General features: G+C 42.6%; 1 long non-coding RNA gene across 1 annotated transcript; it reads right to left on the bottom strand.

Annotated features, from left to right (window-relative positions):
- Nucleotides 1-678: 678 nt before the first annotated feature.
- Gm36653 lies at nt 679-19,317 on the bottom strand. Its single transcript, XR_381034.2, has 4 exons — nt 18,997-19,317; nt 16,231-16,372; nt 1,413-1,526; nt 679-731 (listed from the first exon to the last, which is right to left on the bottom strand). It is a non-coding gene; the product is annotated as a predicted gene, 36653 (long non-coding RNA).
- Between the last annotated feature and the right edge of the window lie 2,384 nt (nt 19,318-21,701).

Genomic DNA, 21,701 nt, shown 5'->3' with positions numbered 1-21,701 from the left:
TCAGGCTGACTCCTACCTGAAGCTGTGGGTAACACACACATCACTCTGGGCAGTAAGTCATAGCTCTGTGTCATAGCTAATCCAGGCCAAGATGGAACCCACAAGTTTCAACAGTGATGCTGTGCAGACTGGAAAATACCCCTGAGTCGCCCAGTAATTCTTGAATCCTCCTTGCACTTTGTGGAATGCAGTAGGAGAGGTGCCTTGTGACTGCTGAGTCACTGTGCTACAAGAGGTCAATCAGGAGGCCCACATCCAACCCTGTTCTGTGCAAAAGCTCCTGGGGATATGCTAATCACTCAGCATTCAGCGGGAGCCACCCAGTTAATCAGGCGTCTACTCCCGGGGAGAAACCGAGATAGAAATGTAAGTGCCGAGAACTGAGTTTACTGCAGTCATTAGCATCAGGATAGCTCTATCTACATTGTGTGGGTTATCCAAGGCAGAGGGCTCTGCCTTTTGCACAACCCAAGGTGCACACAACCCAGTGCAGAAAACTTAGAAGCCTGGCGCTGCCCCTGCTTTCTGCTCTCCAGTGTGAAAGGCTCCCTTTAAAGGGGCCCCCTTGTGAATACAGTGTTCCCAACGAGTCCCAAGAGAGAACAGGACTGTCCGCAGACTCCTGATGAGTTAAGAGCTAATGAAAAGGAACCTGCTCTGCTTTACACGAAAAGGATGCTCGCGTAGTTTCTGCTGGTGTTTGTAGAAAGGCATCGGGTTCTGATTCAATGCTGAAACAAAGCACATGCCATTACATGAAGAGGTCTGGCTGACATCCCTGAATTTTACACATTGCTACTCAGTTAGTACCTGTGTTCCTCATTCGTGTGTGTGTGTGTGTGTGTGTGTGTGTGTGTGTAGTTTATTTTTAAGAAATTCTGGATATGTATGTCTTCACCCTGTATCCCACTGCCCTCACCTTCTCTCCCCTCTCTTTAGTCTACTTTGTTCCCTTAGGCAGTTTTATTTCTATTTTTATTTCATACATAGTTACAAACATGATTTTATTTACCCAGAACCTCAGATGAGAGAAAACATAGACAATTGTCTCTCTGAGAGTGTATCAGTGTCTATCGTTACCAAAGTAAATGTCATGAAACAAATAGTCCTGTTGAGATTGGCATTAACTGTGACTATCAGCAAACTGAGATGTATAGTTCTCTGCCTTTACAACTCCTGACTCTTTTACCATTTTGGTTGAAGGAATCTTCAGTTTTGTTTATTTGAAGCTGTGAAATCACTTTAATTCTAGGAAGGTAAAAATCCCCAAATTCTTATTTGCTATTTATGTAAGCCATGAAGTGAAGTATGCCTCTCTGTGTCTCTGTCTCTGTCTGTCTCTCCTGTCATTGTTGCTTTTTGGTTTTGAAGATAAGGTCATTCTATGTAGCTCTTGCTGGCTTGGAACTCACCGTGGAAGGTTAATCTCACACTCGCAGCAATCCTTCGGCCTCTGCCTCCCAAGTGTGGAGCTACAGGTGCGAGCTGCTTGACTGGACTTCTTTTTCACTTCTTGTTCTTTAGTCCTAAAAAAAAAAAAAAAAAAAATCCCTCCAACAAAATGACTGTGCAAACTGAAAATACCATTATTTTATTTAATGAAAACTGATTCTTGCATCAAAGAAATGATCAAAAGAAAACATTATTAAAGAGATAGAATTCCTTATAAGCATAAAAGAAATTCAGCCTCCAGGAGAATAATTATAGCATTTTCCTGATCTTTGAAAGAGGTCCCATTCCTTTAAGGACTCTTTTTTTCTTGTTGTTTTAAATATTTACTCTATTTTTAATTATGTGTATGTGGTGGTTCAGGTATATATGCACATGAGAGCAGGTACCTTGAAAGCCAGATGTTAGCTCCTCTGGAGCTGTAGTTATAGATGCCTCATATGGGTGTTGGGCACTGAATTTGCATTCTCTACAACAGGAGTACATGTTCCTAACCACTGAGCAATCTGCCTCAAGCAGTCTTCCCTTTAAATGGATATTTATATATTCTTCTAGTCTACAAACACAGGTATTGCCCAAGATGTTGAGAATACAAATTGACATTAGCATCATCCTTCTGTCAGTAGAGGATGCTTTAAAAGTTATTGAATGAGTGGCAGAGAGATAACCTACCAGGAAAAGGCACTTGCTGCAAAGGCCTGGGGACCTAAGTTTGTTCCCAAAACCTACATACAAGTGGGAGCAAAGAACCAACTGCCAACTCCATAAAGTTGTCCTCTGACCTCCACACCCAAGCCATTTGACATCTGAGGGCCCCCCAGTGATTCACACACATGTGCATGCATACACACGTAACAATAATAGTAAGTTAAATTAGGGCTGCAGAGATGGCTCAGGAGTTAAGAGAATAGACCGACCCTTGCAAGTTCAACTCTCAGCACCTGCATAAAAGCTCACAGGTGTCTATAACTGCAATTCAAGGCTGAGAGTTTCTGTCCTCTGCAGGTACCTATGCATACATACACACAGAATAAAAAAAATTTCAAAAAGTTAAACTTTAAAAAACTCACTAAATGTGGGTTGAAACAGAACTCCCAAGAATGGGAAAACACTGTCTCCCCAGACTCCCCACTCCAGCAAAGAAATCCAGAGGGCACTGCCAGAGCTGCCAATTCCATGCCAACGTATTTCCAGTGCTCCCACTCACAGTGCTGTCAAGTGACAACACAGTTAAGAATAAACAAAGGGGACTGTGGCCACAGAAGAAGCCACTTTCCAAAGGAAGTGGGAAATAGGCTGAAACTACAAACAATTCAATAGACAACTTCCAGAAAAGGAAAAAGTTGCTAAGGAGAGCCAATTATCAGAAAAATGCAATTAGAGAAGGAAGTCTGTGCCCCTACATCCATATGTCAGATATGAATTGAACAAAACAATGCTATTGTTCAATTTGCATAACCTGGTCCCTGTAAAGACCCCACCGAATGAGGAACAAGACATAGACACAGAGTAACTTTTAATGGGATGAGCCCCAGGCTGGGATTTGTAGTGCAAATTTGATTTCTTCAAAATCCCCAGCTATATTATGTGAATATGTTTTAGTTTGAATCTCAGGTGTGGGATATGAGGCTGCTTCAGGTTGTCACAGCCATGAACTATGACTGTCCAGTGCTCTAGAGGGTATGAATTTTGCCAGCTGTAGATTAATCTGAGGACTCTTGTGAGGGTATAAATGGGAGAGCCCTGAGAGGGCCTATGGCGGTGACTGCTCCCCATGCTGCTATCCCGGGACCTTCACCGCTGCTATGCTTGCTATTGCTGGGTTACTGTTTTGCTGGACTGCTTGATATCCAGATGATGAATACTGGAGTTGCCCTAAGAAACACGATGGTGCTAATCAGTAGGAAATTGCCTAGAGAGGTCTATGTCCCCTTTCCACTCTAACCTTCTTTCTCTCCTATCTAGTGTTGGGGGCTTGGAAGAGATTAGGATGGACTAAGGAGTGAAAAGAAGATAGAGGTATAAGAACCCAATAACATATAATAAATCAAATACACAAACAGGGATTCTCTTCATCCCAATGAGTGTGTTCTGCATGTGCCTGCAGCTCTATGTTCATTCCTCCTGGTGGATGCCAAGAACCTTCTCCTCCAGGGAGCCTCCCTCCTCTCCCCTTTCAAGCATTTTGTCCAGCTTCAGTTTCCTATAAGGACTAATGGAATCTCTTCCCAGCAAGTGGGGCTCCTTTGCCCCAATCTCTCCATCTTCATGGAGTGACCCCTTTATTTAACCCTTCATTCTCTTGCCTTTAACAACAACAACAGCAACAACAACAAAAACCTTCTAACCCATCAGTGTCTAAATATACCATGTAACACACACATGCATTCTGCTTATGGCTTGCAGGACTTCTTTCCATTAGAATCAAAATCCTTACAAATGTCTCTTTTTGTTCAATGTTACATTTTAAATGCTCTCTGCTAGAAGTTTCTACAGGACAGTGGCTCAGAAAGAAGAAAGTGTCAGTGAACAAATCAGGAGACCAGCACAACTGCAAGCTGGGACGTTGGCTTCATCGGAATGTGCTGGTTTTATACATGTGATGAGCGCGCAGGCAAGCAAAGCCCAGGCCAGAGGCACACGGGTCAATCAGTAGCCCCCTCCTCCTACAGACTCTCAGTTATTCTCTTCCCACCTCTCTCCCTCCCCCCTCTCTTCCCTAAGCACAACTCAGTTTTCCAAAGATACTTAAATATTTTACATGTCTCACCCGCAAATGTCTTAGGATCGTGAGGGAACCTCCTTCCCTGAGATGGGGGATGTATCCACCAGGCATGGAGGATGCTCATCCCTGTGACAATGCTATTCTTTGTTCTCTTGTTATTAGACATGAAGTAGTTTGTTGACAAGACCACAAAGAGCCCCCAAGTGTCTGCCCACATCATGAAACAAAGATGAAGGACAGATGCTTTGGTTGGTTGGGTTGTTTGTTTGTTGTTTGTTTGGGGGTGTTCCTTTTGTTGTTGTTTTTTTTTTTCATTTTGTGCAGAAGCTTTAATTCCCTTTAAAGAATTAAAAAATTGAAGTTCAGCTAAGAAGGAAGTGGAAATATCGAAATTCTTCCAGAAAAGCATATTTGGCTTTAATGTGATGTGGTGGTGCCAGAAACCCCAGAAGAAGATCTGTTTTCATTGCCCTCCAAGCTCCAACAACACACAAAACAACTTAATGGCAGATCTAAATCTAGATGACCTAGCCGCCTAGTCCAAACCTAACCACTACACCCTGCACCCGTGCTGCTTTCTTTACATTCACAAGAAGATGTCAGAGATCTATGGCAAGAGAGATGATTAATCCAAGTATCAGTTACAGTCATCCTAATCTGCCTTTGAGGGTCACTATAGAAACAGCCAGCAGAAAGCCTGGGAAGCATCATGGGGGTTTTTTGTTTGTTGTTTTGTTTTGTTTTGTTTTGTTTTGTTTTGTTTTCATGAGCCAGGAAGATGCCAATCTTCCTCTCAACTACAACACTCTGAGAGAAGCCTACACAGTGCTAGCCAGTGTGGTCAGCAAGAAGACCATGAAGATATGCACCATCACAAGGATAATATGGATTGCTCTGAAAGAGAAAATACGTCTCTCCAGAGACTCCAGGTGACCCTGGGAAAGATCTAAATGAGACCTGTGTTGATAGTGGATGCTGGTATAAAGCTAGCGGGAGAAAACTGGCAGTAGATCCCAGAAAAGCCTTTAGGATGCCCAGAGCCAGCTATTAGAGACTTGGTAGGCTAACCTATAACCCTGTAGATTTGTGGTACTGCCCTGCTGCTGATCAAGGCAAGCCTTCATCTTGCAAGTCTATTGTGGATCCATCCCCCTCTTTTCCTGTCTAGGCATCAGGTTCTCTTGTCTGATTCATGAACAACCTCCAGTGTGGACCATGACTCCAGACTCACCTATACTCTTCTGTGAGTCTATCTTTTGGGCATCAGATAAGGATAAAGTGGGCCTGACTCTGTAGGGCAGGCCCAAGCAACACTTCCAGAGTTCTTGATCAGTGACTTGGAGATAAGCTTGAGAACGTATATTTCCAAAAAGTTCCCAGTTAGCACTGATATGCTAGACTAGAATCTGCATTTTTGGACCAGTGATGCAAAGCTAAGAGGCCAAAGCATAGGCGCTGAGACCAGATACAATGCCTTTCGTCTTTGGGGATGCATAGTCTGAGGCGATCTCCCAGAGCTGAGAGTCCAGATGTGCTTCAGGCACGTCTAGGATTAATATGAAATGGGGCCCAACCAGAACCCAGTCTTTTATTGAGGAAATGAATAAGGAGGAATTTTATCAGATTGGCTTGTGAGGAACACGATTCCCTCATGGTCTGTCTGGGGTTTGGTGGAAAGAGTAGGGAGCTACTGGGAAAGAAAGTCCTTTAAAGGAAGGAAAGGTTATGCCTGAGAGACCAGAAAAGGAATACGTCTCCAATGCAAACCTCCTAGTAACTCTCAAACAGAAGAACAGAACAAAACAAAACAAAACAAAACAAAACAAAACAAAACAAAAACATGACTGTATTTTGTCTAAATAGCACAACAGCAAAACAGTGTGACCGAACAAACTTATCTGTATTTGACACCAGAGAGCTGTCCGCAAATGCATGGGGGCCTGTGACCAGGACAGGACCCTAGAGGGGAAGGGAGCTGTGAGGGCAGGTGAAGCAGGGCCCAGCTACCAGCACAACACAACAGAGAATCATACTGCTGTGGGGCAAGGGGTGAGCGCTTGGCCTTGCTAAGGAGGGCAGAAGTGTTTGTGGACATAATTCTTACCCTTGGCCTCAGCCTCAGAGTTAATAGTAAGCTGAGCCACTTCCAACCCAAAGTGTGAATCTACTCCAAGAGGCCAGGGGATGCCCCCAAAGAGCACATGAGATGTTGCACCAAGCCCAGGCCCCAGAGCTTCATCAATATATCCAGCCCCTCATGCCTGTGGCTGAGGAGACCTGAGGCATGGCTGACTCAGAGACCATGCATGTCTCAGTGGTTCATCTCTCCCCCACCGGTACTGACCCAGTCGCCGTTCGGAAAAGCACCACACCTATTTTGTGTTTGAGGATTTGTGCAATGGTCCCTCTTGCCATTATATCCCTTATATTTGAACCTGCCTAGCATCTAAGGACTGTTTAAGGAAGTAGAAAAAGCAGAGAAGGAATGGAAGATGGGGGGAAGGAAGGGAAAGTGGGAGGAGGTAAAGAATGATACTCTGATACAAGGAATGAAGTAAAAATTTAAACATTGTATAGAACACTCAGAGAGAAGATAAATATTCTCTCTCGGCCAGGGAGCCTATCTTTGATTTTTAAACCACGTGTTTGCCATTTTTCTAGGATTCTTTAAGGAGCAATTTTTTTCAGATCTAGACATACCAGACCTCACACACCTGATCTATGCCAGAGCCAGGGTGTAGCCTGGCTCATCCCCTCCATAGCCCTAGGGTTGGGTTTGATGTTCCTGCTGTGAAGGTAGGGGAAGAAATGTCTGAAATTTTGGGCAATGCCCCAATGTCACAACTAAAGCCCAGTTCTGCCCTGTGGGCTCAGGACTCCCTTGGTTCCCATGGCAAGCCAGGATTTGTCTCGAGAAGTGGGTGTGCTTTGTAAAAGCAGCCAAAGGTAGTCAACACGGGATCTGCTGTCTAGCATGGTGACTCTAGATACTAGCGATGCCTTTAACACTCGAAACTTGCTAGTTGGTACCTGTGACATTCTCTTCACCATAAATGGATATTTATGTAAGAATATGTGAGCCCTGGGCTGGGCAGATGATTTAGTGAGTAAGGGTGTTTGCTACCAACCTTGAGTTTAACCCTCAGGTTCCACATGATAAAAAGAGAGATGACCCTTGTACATCATCGTTCTTTGACCTCCACACATGCACCATGGTATCTGTGCCCACACAATCACACTAACAAATGTAGAACAATATTTCAATAGGTTGACCTAGCCTTTCTATATTGTACATGTATTGCGTAATATATATATTATGTGCAATATATATATATATATATATATAATTTTTTAGTTGTGAAATAAAATAATATTAAAAAGAAAAGCACTCAGAATTTCTGTAACAAGATAAGACCAAACCATTCCTGATACCCGATGTCACCTAGATTGTCCCATGCACCACCCTCTGCATGCAAACCTCCCCTCTGAACTTAGCTCCGGACTCCTATGCCTGTTTGCCCAGGGTGGTGCTTTGAGCATCAGGACCTGAACCACTAGACCACTGCCCTTCCCCTGCTAGTTCCCTGTTTCAGCCTCCCCACAGTGACCAGGCTGCCCTGGACTCAGAACCAGTCTCCACAGTATGAATGAGGTTACCATCCCAAGACCTGAGAATTAAGTCATCCACAGGCATGGTCACTCTTCATGGATCAGGGGTGATTTGATTTGTACTATAAGTGAAGAACTTAGAGAAAAAAAGTTTGCATGGGATTTTAGAACGTCATTGCTCCTGAGGTTCACCTCATTGGTCCCTTTCAGATAATGAAGGTGACAAATTCCAAAGAGTAGAATAATGACATAGCAAAATGTGGCCATTTTTTCCCCCAGAGAAATCCAGATGCTAAAGAAGGAACAGGTCAAAGCTGGTGTCCCCACTCCTTCACCTGTTTGTGAATACTACACAGCTAAAGTCCCTGCTCTGCACTGAAGCACACTAGGAACAGATGCTCATTGTCTCTACCCTAGGGGAAAACAATTTGTCCATATACATTATAAATATAGTTCTACATAATTTCTGTTTGTTCTATCTCCATTCTTGGTGACCAACTTGTACCCTTTGATAAAGAGGCTGTAAAGGTGGGCTGAACCTATTTTCTTAGACAAGACTATATTTCTTCAGACCCTAAGTAAATTCAGGGGGAAAGCATGTGTTTAAATTGAGTTTAAGTCCATTGATGATGAGATGCTAATGTTCCATTCATTTAATTCATCTCTAGCATGCTGGATAGATCTGGAAAAAGCAAAACAAAGGCATCCAATCTAATTGGTGAGCCACTGTCCAGCCTTGAAAAAAGTAGGGGTGGAACCAATAAATACAGAGAAATGGCTCTTGTTTTGCATGTCCTTTCTACAGTACTCTTCCTTACAGGACACTGGATGCCATGGAACATGCCTTCCACTCTCCGGACTGAAAGAGGTACATGTTTACTTAAGAAGCTTAGGCTCTCCAGCCCTGCGAGATTAAAGCATGTGTGATTTTAATGCCAAAATATTTACTACCTCTCAATTAATACTTGACACAGTCCTCTAATTACAATATTTCTTGAGAATCTATTGTCCTCTGTATTATGACACAGGGATGCCACAGGAACAAACCAGTAGTGGCTTTGCATCACTTTCTTCTATTGGCTTGATATTAATATTCAACACTTAAGATTGTTGAGTAGTTAGTCTTAAAGACAGCAGACAGCTCAAGCTGCCTTAGGTCTCCTTTTCACCAGGAATAGAAAAAAGAGATCCCAGAAGAAATAGTTTTGAGGTGAGATCTGAATTTGAGAGCCACTCTACAGAAGTGCCAATAAGAGCCTATGGTAGAGAAGTGAAGTGCAAAGGCCCTGAGGCAGGCATTTGTACAAACTGACAGGACAGAGGCCAGTGAAACCACGACAGTGGGTATACAGGATCCCTGTTCTAAGAACAACGTATTAAACTAACATAGCATAGATGGATTCTGGTAGACCATGGCTGGAGCTCTTGATTGGCTTATTTTCTTTGTCTGTTTCCTCACACCTGGTAAAGCCTTTTTCACTGGCTAATTCTGTCTGCCCTGACTGAGATTTCCTTGGTGCTACTCTTATTCAAGAGTTTTCTTTCCTCTTAATTCTGGAACCTTTGACTCAGGAATGAAATGAACCACATGGAAAACACTGGCGTGTTTTTATGTTGTGCTGCTGCTGTCTTTTGGACATAACTGCAAGATGGCTAGAGTAGATGGTTGGTAAGCAGTTGCACATGAACTTGTTTGTCTTTTCCTAATTTCAAACCCTCTTTATTATTATTATTATTATTATTATTATAACTATTATTAATAGCCCCTGAGTCCAATAAGGCCTGACCATATGGGCATGAGGATAGAGCCATCCACTAGAAAATGGACAATTCACCAGATGCCATACACTCCCTACCCAAAATGGCGCTCTCTCTCTCTCCCCAACACCTATCAACTGTCAATAATTCCTCAGCTGGGAAGTAGCGCCTGGGGAGCCTCTCTGACGTGGGAACTTCTGTTTTCTTTGCAGACTCAGTTGTGTCATGTGGTGTTTTCCTGGAAACTCTTCTAAGAGGATGCTTTGTTGAGAACAGACACGTGGGGTTGTTGTGGAAGTTGCCTTTTGAAAGAGCATTTGAATTTTTTTTTTAAGCTGGAGAGGATTGTGATATTTGAAAAGAGTATAAGTAGAATCCAACGAACAGTGGACGATGATGCTCTTGCATTGGTTCACCTTGCATCTCTTTGCTGGGCTTTGTTGGGCTTTGCTGAGGCTGTTCTTGACTGTCAACACTCTTGCATTTGTTCACCTTGCTTTCTTTGTGTATCATTACCTGTTGTGACTTTGGCTTTCGGGATAGCATTTGAAATGTAAATGAAGAAAATATCTAATAATAATAAAAAAAGAACTTCTGGTGGAATATAGCTGCTTCTTGCCACTTCGACTCATGCAGACTGCCAGATGTTCAGGATTTTTTCTGGACCCAGCCACTACTACTGATTGATGTTTGGTGTTTAGCTACTGGACTGGACTGCTGACAACAAAGATTGGAATCACCCCAAAGAATTATTTCTAAACAGGTCCACAAGCCCCGTTTCCTCTTAACCTTTCTTTTCCCCTACTTCTGGTGGGTGGTAGGCTAGAAGTGGGGGTTGAAACATTAAAGAACCATAATTAAAGGGGGTTTTCAAAAATCTAGGCCTTCACACACACACACACACACACACACACACACACACACACACACGCGCACACACCATTCTATATTAGAACCTTGACTGGCTAGATTTTAAACTTGTACAGGTCTTTTGTAACCATAACAGCTGGGACTTGATGTGTGCATCAACACTGTCATGTCCAGAAGGCAACATTCCATTGTTTTCCTCCCATTCCTCAGCTCTCAGTTTCTCTACGTACACTCTATCAAGAGCCTTGGGCAGAGGAAGGTTGATACAGATGATCCATTTGTGGCTGAGCACTCACAGTCACTCATTTTTAGCACTTTAACAATTCACTTTGCGTTCACTACACTGCAATAACAAGTTGCCATGACCAAGGTTGAGAACAGCACAAATCTATGGATATAAATATAAATATTAAAAAGGGTAATTTGAGGCTATGACTTGTGGAAGGAATTTATAATCCTAACAAGCCTATATAAAAGATACACAATCCAGGCATTCTATTTATAAGGTGCTTGTTTGTTTGTTTATAGATTGGCAGATCTAGAGCTGTACTAATTTATTCCCCAACTATGAAGTCCCTTATTGTTTGCTGTTTCTCCAGGCCATGCAGTTCTGGTCCGTGTGGTTTCCTTCTCTGTCTTCCTCTCTCCTTTCTCTACCTGCAGTCTCCTTGACGTAAGCCTCTAGTCCCACCTTTCTTCCTCTCCTGCACAATCACAGGCTCTAGCCTTTTGTTGACCAGATAAGTTGGGGAGGAGGTTCACATGCAGACACTTTGAACTCCTGGGGATCTGTTAGTCGGGGCAAACACATCTTGAAAAGCCAGTATTTAGCATTAGAATACAAGAAGCATTAGACCAACCCACTACAATGACTATTTAATGAAATACCACTGTAAGTCCTCCCCTCAAAATGGCTATGACCTCCTAAAACATAGGCTTTTGGCAAAGTTTACAGTTTTAGACATGATGTTCTTCCAGTGGATCAGGCTCAAAGCTAATCAGAAAGCAGTTGGTTGCCCCCTATATTCCCATGCCACTATTACACTAAAGGACACGCCTTACCTAGCAGGTCTGTACCATACATGGTTCTCACAGGGTAAGGATACTGATTTTTTTTTCTTCCTCCCACCAGCCTGTATTATACCTTTCAGCAGAAACAGTTTCGTGGTCAGCTTGAAATTGATTTATTGATAGCTTACAGCCAAAAATGGGGTGGTATCTTCAGCAATAAGGTCTTATCATACAGTTATTGAAGGAAACATGGTAACTGCTTGTGTTATTTTAGGTGTCTCAGGGACTCTTTGGCCAATAACTCATAAGGAGGTATCCCATCCCTGGCACTGAGATTTTTAATAAGTATACCATACCTATTAGGAGCAGTACTATCCAACCATCCAAGGTACCTCTCTTGGATCAAACTTCCTCTTTTATGTTATATCTTAAGAAGCTTTTAAATTGAGGGTATAAATATATAGGTAGATGTATAACCCCCCAAAGTATTATTTATTTACAAATGATAATTTGATAATTGCATACAAACTATACAACATGATATTTTTGTGTATATATGATAAAATTAATTAAAAATTAATCAATAAAATTAATATATTCATCACTTTTCATATTTCCCATAGTGAAAGCACTTATAATCCATCATATTAATATTTTTCAAATGTACAATATATTCTGATATAGTATTAGCCATATTTACAGTGCTGTATTATAAATTCTTGAACTCACTCTTTTGCCTAACTAAAATTCCTACTCTTCAGTTGGCACTTTACCCCAACATCTGGCCTCAGGTAAGCCTTTCATGGTCTCTGCTTTTCTGAGTCCACCTCATCCAGATTCCACACATTGGCTCACACATCAGCACTCCTGAAACTGCATAACCATCTTCCACATTCATCCTTGATATCAAAATAATAGACTTTTCCTTCTATATCAAGGCTAAACAGTACCCCCAATGCATCCTCATCTACTCTGTTCATATATCCACTGATGGAACTTGGTTTCCAATAATCAGCACTGTCACAAATGATGCAAATCAGCACATCACATGCCACCTGTACCTAGTCAATGAGAGCTTATGTGCACCCAAAGGCATAGCTGCTGGATTACGTGGGACTTCAACTTTAAACTTCCCATCAAAGTATTTCACATGTATATTATACAGACAAATACCCATGAGTAGAGTCCAAACTCTGTTTTTTTAAATAAACCGCTGGCAACCCCATGCTCAGGGTGATGCTGCTGCTATGTTCTCCAGTGTAGGAAATGTTTTCATGGGAATGGCTTAGTGTAATGCTCACAAATCTGAGGTTAGAGTTATTTGTCTGTATATAATGAGTTTCTCAGTCATAAGCAACCTAACAAAGGGAACCAAGCAAGCGACTGAGAAGCCACACCTTCCTAGAGAGCTCTTCTGCCTGTAACAAGTCTCTGCTTCACCCACTGGTTGATTCTAGGCATGTCTACCTACCAGGTTGTTTCCTAACCAGTGTGCTCCTGATATTAACTGGTTTGTAAGTCCCTCTGTATTTACATGCGTCAGTCTACATTTCTTTTTTGTATTCCTTGTGACTCTAGGGCAGACCTGTTTCCCCCTAACAATCTCAGTGGACAGTCTGACCTGGATAGGGCTCTGGAGAGGCCCTCTTTCACTGTGTATATCCTGCTTTAGGAGAGTGTCACAGACTGGAATGCCTTCCTTAGAGGGACACAGGAGATGAACTCAGTGGCAACTTAACAATCTGGAAGTTTCCCCTGCTCTCAGCCAGGAATTCAGCAAATATTCAGGCTGGAAAATTGATAACTTAAGCATGCTTAATATCTGAAAAATGTACTTTGGGGTGATATTTTTATTTATTTTTTATTGGATATTTTCTTTATTTACATTTCAATTTTTCCCCTTTCCAGGTCTTCCCTTCAGAAACCATCCCATCCCCCCTCCTCTGCCTCTATGAGGGTGCTCCCCCACCCACCCACTCCCATCCTCCCGCCCTGACATTCCCCTACCCTGGAGCATCAAACATCCTCAGGCCCAAGGGCCTCTTCTCCCACAGATGTCCAACAAGGCCATCCTTTGCCACATATGTGGCCAGTGCCATGAGTTGCTCCATGTGTACTCTTTGGTTGGTGGTCCAATCCCTAGGAGCCCCTGGGCATCTGGCCTGTTGACACTGTTGCTCACTCCAGTGGGGCTGCAAACCCCCTCAGCTCCTTCAGTCCCTTCTCCAACTCTTCCGTTGGGGACCCCCCAACTCAGTCCAATGGTTGGCTCTGGGTTTCCACCTCTATCTTTTTCAAGCACTGGCAGAGCCTTTCAGGAGATAGCCATGTCTGGCCTCCATCAGCAAGCACTTCCTGGCATCCACAAAAACATCCAACATGTAATAAGGACACATGCTCCACTATGTTCATAGCAGCCTTATTTATAATAGCCAGAAACTAGAAACAACCCAGATGTCCCTCAACAGAGGAATGGATACCGAAAATGTAATACACTTACACAATGGAATACTACTTAGCTATTAAAAACAACTTTATGAAATTTGCAGGCAAATAGATGGAACTTGAGAATATCATCCTGAGTGAGGTATCTCAGTCACAAAGGAACAAACATGGTATGTACTCACTGATAAGGCGATATTAGCCCCAAAGTTTGGAAGACTGAGATTCAATTCACAGACCATATGAAGCCTAAGAAGGAAGACCAAAATGTGGATGCTTCAGTGCTTTTTAAAAGGGTCAACAAAATACTCACAGGAGGAAATATGGAGACACAGTGTGGAGCAGAGACTAAAGGAAAGGCCAGCCAGAGACTGTCCCACCTGGGGGATCCATCCCATATACAGTCACTAAACCCGGACATTATTGTGGATGCCAGGGTGATATTTTTAATCATTTTTTATGATTCTGATCATTTATAGCAAGATAGACCTAACACAAAAGAAGCAATATATCCACATCAGTTTGCCTCAACCCAGTGAGGATAATAGGGCTGTGCAAACTGACCCTTTATGACCTACAGGTAAACACACCGTCAACTCAGGAGAGACAGTGAAAAACTGATCCTGCTTTGTTTTACTTATCCCAATAGAGATGGGAGACAGCATCCCATTTTAATGCTTCCTTTGAGATCTTCCTTTAAAAATAATATGTTTTGTTTCCAAACCCTTTTTATATAAATTGCTGTCTTGCCTTCCTAACTGTGTATTACAAGTTCATGAATGTAGTGGATATATCATCAGGAGACCAGCCACATCCTGCCTTCTTGGGGCAGCCATGAAGAAGGCCACCTGCACCTTGTCAATCAAAGCTGGTGTGATGTGGTCCAGCTCTGGCCAGTAGCCTGGGGCTCTGCCTTTGCTCCACCTGTTTCAAGTTCTTTGTTAAAGCTCACAAGCCTCTGCTTGAAATTTTTAGGAAGCCCATTTGTCCCCCAGACTTCCTGACAGAGGATTAGAATAAACTTAAACTATGCAGTGGCTTACTCAAATCATTGTCCCCACAGCTGTGAGCCCTTGGCAGTAGTCAGCCTCAATGTGATATTAGCCCTCTGGGGCCCTCAGGGCAACTGCAGCTGTCACAAAACCTCTCATAATATGTGTCTAGGTAGATGTTTAGAAAAGATAACTTTTCACGTAGGTGGAACATTGCTGATACACAACACTAACAGATATCAGCTATGTTTCTGTCTTTTGAACCAACGAGGAAAAAAAAACAAATTTTTAGACAAATTGGACAGATCTCCATTAACTTAATCATTTTGAAGCAATAGCTAGGATGTATATTTTTAGGAAAATATGTTTTTAATGGTATGTTTAAATTATTTTTTCTTGTTTGTCAGTTTTGGGAGAAAAGCCTCAGAATATTTTGGGGCGATCACAATTATGTTAAAAACTTATCTATTTGTTTCCTAGAACTTTACCATCAATTCCAAAGAGGAAGCTTTCCCTCCTCACTCAGGTATCCCAGTGGAGTGAACAAATATACACACCACCCATATAAACACATATACAAACTCGAATACACATATGCTCAAAAGGACACACATATACCTATAGACACATGCATACTCATATTGACAGGAAAAGAGAGAGAAAGAGAGAGAGAGAAAGAGAGAGAGAGAATCGCAAGCTCACACACAAGCATAAATCTGTCTTACAAGGCACTCAAAAGGAACCGGGAAGATATAACTAATCCACCATGAAGATCAGCACCAAACATAGGGAATTTTGACTTCAGTGATGGCTCACTCCACTTTTCAAGGCAGACAGACACACACCACCTACACAGATTCCACAGGGAGGAACAAACAGAAAAGACAATAATAGGCTGATGGAAAAACATGCATTAGGAAGATCTCACCCAAGTATAAATGAATATTAGCAAGCATAGTCACCGAGAAATGAAAAGCATGAATGTGACCATCCAAAGGCTGAAAGGCAAGTCCAAGAGCCTGGGACGCCAAGACGAATAAAGAAATAAAATAGCCCTCACAGAGGGGAAGGAAACAAAGATGAATAATGGTAAACTTCTTTCCTTCTCTTTTCGTAAATCTTCTATTTGATCTTTATCTTCTGTGTATGTGCACCCTGTCCATGCCTGTTGTTCATGGAAGTCAGAAGAGGGTATTAGATCCCCTGGAACTAGAGCAACAGATGACTGTGAGCCACCACAGTGGGGTTAAGAGCTGAATATGGGCCCAAAGCAAGAGCAGCAAGTATCAATAACCACTGGGCCACCTCTCCAGCCCCTTGATATAGGTTATTATCAATAAGAGGCCTTCTTCTCTGCAGAGCACTGGGCGTTACCATCTGACAGGGTTCAGGCACTAAGCATCTAGTTCCTTGATGTCCTTCCTCTTCCTTCCTCAGTCTCTCACACTCATCCATGATCAAGCCCCATAGGTGTGCTGCTTCTTCACAGGAGAGAGAATATCCAGTATTTGTTTTTCTGCATAAAATAAAGAGGCACAGACATTAATTACACTGATTTGACCAGCACATATCATGTACCTGTAATAAAAGAATTTGCTGCATTCCAAAATATGTATATTTACCATGTGTTAATAAAAATTAAAGTAGCTGAAATGTAAATATTAGATACCTTGATTTGATATGCTATACATGAGTATCAATTTATTATACTATACCTATAATTTTGTATAATGAATATGAAATTTCAGATTATGTCAAAGCAAAAAGATGCATCATATATAATGAAAGATAATTATACCAGTGATTATGAGATGGATTCCTAGGTGGGGCAGTCTCTGGATGGTCCTTCCTTTCATCTCAGCTCCAAACTTTGTCTCTGTAACTCCTTCCATGGGTATTTTGTTCCCCATTCTAAGAGGGGACTAAGTATCCACACTTTGGTCTTCCTTCTTCTTGAGTTTCATGTGTTTTGTAAATTGTATCTTTGGTATTCTAAGCTTCTGGGCTAATATCCACTTATCAGTGAGTGCATATCACATGCTCACAGTCATCTATTGGATGGATCACAGGGCCCCCAGTGAAGGAACTAGAGAAAGTACCCAAGGAGCTGAAGGGGTCTGCAACCCTATAGGTGGAACAACAATATGAACTAACCAGTATCCTCCAGACCTTTTTGTCTCTAATTGCAATGTAGCAGATGATGGCCTAGTAGGCCATCAATGGGAGGAGAGGCCCGTGGTCTTGAGAAGATTATATACCCCAGTACAGGGCCAGGGCCAGGAAGCAGGAGTGGGTGGGTTGGAGAGCAGGGCAGGGGAGGGTATAGGGGGCTTTCAGGATAGCATTTGAAATCTAAATGAAGAAAATATCTAATAAAAAAAGAAAAAGAAAGATTGCTATACATTAAAATAAATAAATAAATAGGTACATGGTTTCAAGAGGGAAACTTGAAAATAGCATTCTAGAATTTTATTGAAAAAAATGAGTCTAGAAATTAAAAAGACATTCAAATACTAAGGAAAGTTTACATGGGACAAAAAATACCTGTAAATATATCATTAAACACTTATCTTCAAGAATAAATATTCTTCCTCTAATACTCGAAGCAATAAAAGCAAAACGTATTATTTATATATTATGCTATGTATACTCTTGGGGGCCTATGTGGAACATTGAAATTTTTTTTAAAAAACACACTTGAATGATTCTGGGGTGATACCCAGTAAGCCCAGAATTTGTCCTCCTCCAAAAGTGGGGCCTAGGGGAGCAGTTTGTCCAGGATTGTCCTAGGGAGCAGATAAGTTGTTCTTAATTTTACAGATTGCTTATATGTGGGCAACCCCAATGTGCCTGCTTTGGGATTGACTTAACTGGGGCAATAGGGAATGAAGAAAGGACAAATACACATAAATACACATTCAGAGAAGCTGAGCCTGTGTGGACCATGTGCTCAGATGGAGATGCAATAACCCCCTGGAAACTCAGCCAATTGTTAAGTACAGCATGAATAAAGAGGAAGAGTGTGTACTGGCTAGTTTGTGTCAACTTGACATAGCTGGAGTTATCACAGAAAAAGGAGCTTCAGTTGAGGAAATGCCTCCATGAGATCCAACTGTAAGGCATTTTCTCAATTAGAGATCAAGGGGGAAAGGCCCCTTGTGGGTGGGACCATCTCTGGGCTGGTAGTCTTGGCTCTATAAGAGAGCAGGCTGAGTAAGGCAAGGGAAGCAAGCCAGTAAAGAACATCTTTCCATGGCCTCTGCATCAGCTCCTGCTTCCTGACCTGTTTGAGTTCCAGTCCTGACTTCCTTGGTGATGAACAGCAGTATGGAAGTGTAAGCCAAATAAACCCTTTCCTCCCCAACTTGCTTCTTGGTCATGATGTTTATGCAGGAATAGAAGCCCTGACTAAGACAGAAGGTTAATTCAGTCTCTGCAGGAGGTCTCTAAGAGTGTTCAGACATCCAGGGGAAGAAGCCGCCCTCTACAGTTTCTCTATACAATGTCAAGGTGGATAGCTTCTGCACACAGTGTTAACATTTACACTTGGATCAGGGGACAGCTTTGCCACTCCTCTGAGCCTTATGAGGGCAAAGTCTTGCCATTTCCATCGGTCTAAGGCATTGAAGTCCTTGACAAAGTCACATTCATGTCACCAACACACATTTGTCCAGGACTTCATCTGTTACCAAAAGTGGGAAATGACCCAGAAATAGAATGTTTGGGCAGAATGAATCACATTGGTTTTAAAAAATTAAGATTTAAATAGAATCTTCTAAAGAAGGTTCAAGGAATGGTCATCAGGCACCTGGGAGGAGCCATTCCAAAGCGCCTCTGCCACAGAAGTGGTCAGTATCTGGACTTCACCCTAACCTTCACTAAAGCTGGGATGCAGCCTGAGAAAGTGTCAAGTCTGAGTTCTTGTCGGAGCGATCCACACCACGCAAGCAGTGCTTCCCTGCTTGATGGGAATCCTTTGCCCAGAATCCTCCTTGACTGAGTGACTTGCCTTCAGGGCCTCAGTTTTCTTTCCCTTACTCACAGGTGATCTCAGCAGCATTGGTGGAGGAGCCATTGTGCGTCCTCTCTACCCTGTTTGGAAATCCCCTAACAAGCATTACTAAGCCCAGCCCTGCTTACCTGCTGAAATCTCACTAATCTCCTGCCCGGGGCGCCCATTAATCTCTTGCAGCAGTTCCAATCCCTGGATCGTGTGCACAGTTACAAAAGGAGGTTTCTGTGTATGTTTCAGTCGCCTTGGTAGAGACAGTCAGCAGATGGCATTGCCAGGTTGCCAGACTGGAATGCTACCAGTCCACACCTTCTGCCACAGACTGAACATCAGCCTGTAGCCTGGCTAAAGGAGAGCAGTACTTCATATTCTTGCCACATGGCTGGGCAAGTAATTCAGCCACAGAGAACTTTGCCCAGCCCAGATTCCCTCTTAACCACTTTAGAAAATACTAGAAACTTCTAGCAGTGGAGGATCCTAAAGTGGCCACTTCCTGTAGCCAGGCAGGACACCCAGTGAAGGAGTAAGGACAGCAACCCACCCACAAAACCTTTGACCCAAAATGTGTCCTGCCTACAAGATGTGTAGGGACAAAGGACAAAGATGGAGGGAATGGCCAACCAGTAACTGTCTCATTTCATGGGCAAGAACCAATCCCTGACACTATTCATGATTCTTTTGTTACACTTGCAAACAGGATCCTGGCATTAACTGCCCTCTAAGAGGCTCCCCTCAACAGCTGACCAAAACAAATGCAGAGGCCCACAGCCAAACATTAAATAGAGCTCAGGAATCTTGTGGAAGAGTTAGGGGAAGGATTGAGGGACCCAAAGAAGATAGGGATCCCACAAGAAGGCCAATAGAATCAGCTAACCTGGAACCCTGGGGCTCCCAGAGACTGAAATGAAGAGTGAGGGACCCAGATCCTCTGCACAAATGTCGCAGGTTTGTAGCTCAGTCTCTATGCAGGTTTCCCAACAACTGGAATGGGTGCTGTCCCTGAATTTGTTGCCTGCCCGTGGATCCCACCATGGCAGAGGCTGCACCTAGTCCTTCAGTGACTGATGTGCTTGGAAAGGGGAGGTGACACCTGGGGAGGTTCTCGGAGGAAAAGGGAGGAGGTAATGGAGTGAGGATCTGAGAGCAGTAGGGGGAGGGGTTAGAGGAGGAGATGCTGATATTGTGATGTAAAGTGAATTAATTAATTAACTAATTAAGTAATTAATTTAAAAATGAAAAGAAATCCCCTGTATCCCAACTGTTGCTGAATCTCATTGTCAGGAATAAACCAATCTACAAGGTGTGAAGAGGACCTTGAGTCAGGGTCCCATGTGGCCCCTAGACCAGGGAGCCAGAAGATCATATCCTACAACCTGAAATAAGTTAACTTTAATTCTGTAGATTAAAACCAAGATTCCATCCCACTGGTAATCTGAGAACAGCTAAACTAAACATTTCAGATATATACCACTTACAAGAGAAGAGCCATCAGAAACCAATCTACTTATTACCAAGAGACTAATAAAATGGGTGAGCTGGCACATGGCAAAGACTCCACCTACTAAGGCCATTTTTTCTAGTGTGGCATATACCTGTTGGGTGCTGTTATGTGTGGCCCTGTCTTAGTAACTCTTCCCATTGCTGGGGGGAAAAAAAGCACCACCACCACCACCAACAACAAACCACTGCCATAAGTGACTTAATGACGGAAAGAAATAAGTATATTTTGGCTCACAGTTCTAAGGCATAGTCCACACTGTGGTAGGAAAATGGCTAGTCACATTGTCTTCTCAGTCAGAAAGCAGATTGCTCACTTTCTCTCGTTGATAAAGCTCATGACCCATGTCCGTGGAATGATGCTAACCACAGATCTAGATGGTCTCCCACAGATATGCCTAGAGTCTCCGACATGATTCTAGACCTTCTCAATTAACAAATTTGACAATTTCACTCACTCATGTAGGCAAACAACACTGGACAAGACAGAGTTAATTGTCACCAGGTCAAGGTTTAGAAGGCTGTTGTACTGGATAGTTTTGATGTCAACTTGACACAAATAAGGATCATATAGGAAGAAGGAATCTTAGTTAGGTCAATGCCTCCATAGGATTAGCCTGTAGTTAAGTCTATGGGGCATATTCTTGCTTTGGGATAGATGTGGGAGACCCAGCCTAAGGTGGGTGGTGCTATCCCCAGGGAGGCTCTCCTGAGTGGCATAAGAAATCATGTCCAGCAAACTATAAAGATCCAAACCAGTTAGGCAGCATTTGTCTGTGGCCTTTACATCAGGCCCTGCCTTGAGGTTCCTACCTTGCTTGAGCTTCTCCCCTGACTGCCCTGTGACAATTAAATAAACACTGTCCTCTCCAAGCTGTTTTTGGCTATGATGTTTCATCACAGTAAGAGAAACTCTAACCAAGACAATTGTCAACAAAATGCCTCTGAACAAAGACTGTCAAAAATAAAGTTATAATATGCAAATTACTACCAGTCACAGTGTCACCATGCACCTTCCCCCAGTGGGTACAGTTCAAACATCTTTACTACCCTAAACATTGGCAAAGGTCTGATAGGAAAATAAAATCGTTTGACACCTTTGTACTAACAAAGTTAAGGACCATGTGCAGCATGTCCGCTTGTGACGATTTGCCCAAGCAGAATGAAAAAGAAGTCTTCAAGAAGTCATATGTATATGTCTTAAAATAAAATGCAAAGTAGTAAAAAGTAAAAACAGAGAACACATGTAGATATGTGCTAATACATACTTAAAAAGACTCCTTAACAAGGTCTCCAAGTGTCTTCTCTTCACAAAACTAGATCCACTGCATACTTG

This window comes from Mus musculus, chromosome 11 (assembly GCF_000001635.26).
Source record: "Mus musculus strain C57BL/6J chromosome 11, GRCm38.p6 C57BL/6J".
NCBI classification, from domain to species: Eukaryota; Metazoa; Chordata; class Mammalia; order Rodentia; family Muridae; genus Mus; species Mus musculus.
The sequence above is the reverse complement of the archived record's forward strand: the minus strand, read 5'-3'. Positions and strand labels throughout refer to the sequence as shown.